Source organism: Trachymyrmex cornetzi, unplaced genomic scaffold, assembly GCF_001594075.2.
Source record: "Trachymyrmex cornetzi isolate Tcor2-1 unplaced genomic scaffold, Tcor1.1 scaffold56, whole genome shotgun sequence".
In the NCBI taxonomy this organism is placed as follows: domain Eukaryota; kingdom Metazoa; phylum Arthropoda; class Insecta; order Hymenoptera; family Formicidae; genus Trachymyrmex; species Trachymyrmex cornetzi.
In genome coordinates, this window is record NW_017299871.1 from 749,330 (window position 1) to 753,081 (window position 3,752).

At 32.2% G+C, this 3,752-nt stretch overlaps 1 protein-coding gene across 1 annotated transcript in view; it reads left to right on the forward strand.

The window, feature by feature from the left end:
• The first annotated feature begins 556 nt into the window (after nt 1-556).
• LOC108765898 (UPF0565 protein C2orf69 homolog) overlaps nt 557-3,752 on the forward strand; it is a 35,694-nt gene continuing 32,498 nt past the window's right edge. The window contains exon 1 of the mRNA XM_018514783.1: nt 557-821. The gene's annotated coding sequence lies outside the window, so the exon portion shown is untranslated. The remainder of the gene's footprint in view (nt 822-3,752) is intronic.

Here is a 3,752-nt window from a genome sequence, read left to right on the forward strand (position 1 = left end):
ATAAAAAATCAAATTTATACAATATCTTTAAAACATTCTATCCTTTATTTCGTATTTCGCAAATAGCTTGCAGGTTTTTAAAAAGATTCAATTAATAAATCTGAATAAAGAAGCGGTAATTTAAAATTTATAATTAAAAAAAATACATAATATGATTAATGAAGCGATATGCTTTTATTCGCCTATCGCAAATAAAGCATTTAAGAGAAATTCAGAAGAACGGAGAGAAATATATGTAACTTTTTATTCATCTGTTCGCGCTCATCTAGATATACATTCAGGAGGAGTCTGGGAAGACGCATTTCAGATGAATGTGCGCGAATATTTTAGAAAGTAGGACGTGTCCCTCAGGAAAATGAAGCAACTCCTTGCAACTGTGAGCTGTAAAGCTTTAATTTATGTATATCTGGGAAGACGCATTTCAGATGAATGTGCGCGAATATTTTAGAAAGTAGGATGTGTCCCTCAGGAAAATGAAGCAACTCCTTGCAACTGTGAGCTGTAAAGCTTTAATTTATGTATGTAAATCCGACCCTGATGATCGTACACTCACCTGCGTTATCGAGCGCGTACGGAGTCCATGCGCGAGGAATGCTGGAGGCTGGGATGTATACGGGAACACACGGTGACAGGGAGCGCGCGTCGCCTACTGAACTCTCGCTCTGTTCTCATCCATTAAATCGCAGAAAACGTTGCACCAGCGCGCGCAACTCTGTCAAACACGCTGCCGCAAATTCGATCTCCCGTAGGATTGGATCCCTCGGAAGTGCTGTTGTCCTCCGAGTTTACGTCCAAATAGAAGATCGCAAAATACGAGACGGGTGAGTTCCCTGCAATCAATAACGATCGAGTAGCTTCGAAGCTGTTAGTGCAAGTTAATTGAGGTCCTCCGATTTTCTTCGCGATTATATATACTCTGTATCGAGAGATTGACTTCTGCATAATGATCTATAATATTCAATTCCATAATTTCAGAAATAGTTTCGCTGAATAGTTTGCGAACAACATTTCTTTGGAATTTTCCGTAAAATGCTTTAAATAATAAAAATAAGGAATCTCACACACACATTATCATAAATTATCATATGTTACGTTAAACTTAATTTAGTCTTAATTGTGATAATGTTGTCTAAACTTATAATCATCGAGATCAATTGTTATATATATATTTAATAAATTTAAAATTGTTATTAAACATCGAAAATATAACTTTGAAAAAATATAAAACAATAAATATTTTTTCTAATTTATATATTTTTTGGAGACAATAAAGATAGATATATTAATTTAAGATTTAATTTCTTAGGCAAAATTCTGTAAAAGCGCTGTCATTTCAATTGAATGAATAGGAGCTTTTTTACTGCGCTTTCATATCTCTCTTCTCAACAATTGTGACAGAGCTCTTGCCTCGCGTCGATTGAAAAGCAAGTCTGTGATCGATTTAATACGCACGAAGCGGATTTCGTTGATACCTTGATTTATATTTTGCATTATTTAAATTTTACAATAAACGTTTACTATATATTTTCAAAATAAAAAGCTGATTGATCACAAAAAATTATCTGATCAAAATTGATAGCCATTTTGGTTTACAACCAAGTATTAAACTGAACAAATTACGTTCACTATTAATGCAATATTAAATCTTAATAACGTTAAGTTATTATTACATCAGTAAATTATAATATAACCGATTATTACGAAATTTTTTGTTTTTATTTAATTACTTCTCAGCCTACACCGTGTTAAATGCATTTGATATTCGCGCATTATTTTGCATATCGTGATAAATTTTCTCATAAGGAGGTGGTCACGATTTAATTATCGCCGCCAGACTTTAATTAAATTGATACCATCTTTGAACCGTAAAACAGTTGGACGTGTTCTAATTGCGAATTCCCGATGACTTGTTTACTAGCAGCGGGGGATACAACACATCACGTCGTATATATCCAAATCGTTTTAATTAGAAAAAGCATACGAATTTTTATTCGTTTTTGTGCGAAGACAGAATGTCCGAGATAGCGATTAAATAAAGACTAGGAAAAGTTGATTAAATGACTTTTTTATTGGAAAAAGTTTTAAAACACCTTAAGATCAACTTATTTTTTTTCTAATTGAAACTAATTTCTCTGTTTCTTTGTGAAAACTACAGTAGATAAAAGATGTAAGTTTAATCGTACATTTCTACGTTTAATTAATCATTAATTATCATGATATTTAATTTATCAATAGAGAATCTTTTGTTTTACATAAAATCCCTGAAAAATTTTTATAGTAAAATTATATTCTTTACAAAGATAAAAAGACTATAAGTAAATTAAATACATTTTTAAGAAGTGTCACGTTTATACAAAGAAAGAAAATTGAAGATAATTATTTCTATGTTTAAAAAATAAGCATGTAAATTGTTAAAAATTCACAGAATTTAAAAAGTTAATTCAACGATATTTTCAACTGAGTCACTTTAATATACATAAATTTACGATGCAAAATAAGTCTAGTCCATTATAATTCGTAAATGGTACGTACTAATTACGAAAATGCACATAGAATAAACTAATGGGAAATATGTCACAGTTTCGTGCATAACGTTTTCTTAAAGAGGATATTTATATATGTATAGCATTTGTGTTGCGTAAATGAGATTTACAGATTCTCTCTCTTTCTCTTTTTTCTTACATAAAGTAATTAATCAATATTTTTTTACGATTTTTCCAGTTACGCGAAGCACGCACGTACATAACTTTCAGTGATAATCGATGTGTCTTTCAAGATTAAATAAAAAATAGAAAAGCGAATGGTAAAAAACACGTTGATATGTATGCAGTATTCATCAATTTATTTTAACACGTTGATAAAATATATATTGAATATTTATATACAGATACATATACACAAATTATCCCAGAGGTCTTGATCTTAATTTTAACGAAATTCAGTTAAACTAGAGATCAATCTTTTTTTCGAAAACATTTTTTTCTTTCTTAAAGAGAATTTTTAACGATCATCTCTTGCCACAACGTTCTGATATTCGACAGAATAACTTTCGGTAATTAACTGACTTTCGGTAATTAATTGACTTTACTTTTGCAAAGTCCAATACGAATATTTGAACATCAGGTTTCATTAATCAATCACAGCACATGAATTTGATTCACAAGAAGATCCTTATTTCAAACACTGTTATATGCATAGACCGAAAATGTTTGACGCCTTCGTAACGGAAACTTGACTGAAAATCGTGTCATCAATGAATCCGTCGTGAAGATCGGGATCTTGGAAATATCTCGCGCATGAATATGAATACATCGCTCTTTTTTGACGTCGCATTAATACCTATGGTGGATACAGTCATAATGGTAACTTTGCATAAGTTTGAATATCTCTTGGTTACCAATCACTCGGAGAAAGATTTGTACTCTAGTAATACAAGAATGTACATTCGCCGCTCGTCCGTCGAGCATCAATCAGGCCGTACGATGCAGCACACGATTCGGATCATAATGTCTTCATCTTCTAATTTCTCCATCGTAGCGCCATAATTACAACAGCTTCGAACACCGCTTTTCTGCGCGGAGAATGACTATATATAAGCGCGACATCATGAAATATTACAACGCGCGGCGTGCTTAATGACGAGCTACATCGACTATGGCATGTCCACGTTATTAGGTAATTAATGGAATGAATATAATGCTCACTCGACAGCATCAGCAGTAGCGTAGTTGCTAAATCACATGCACTTTTTG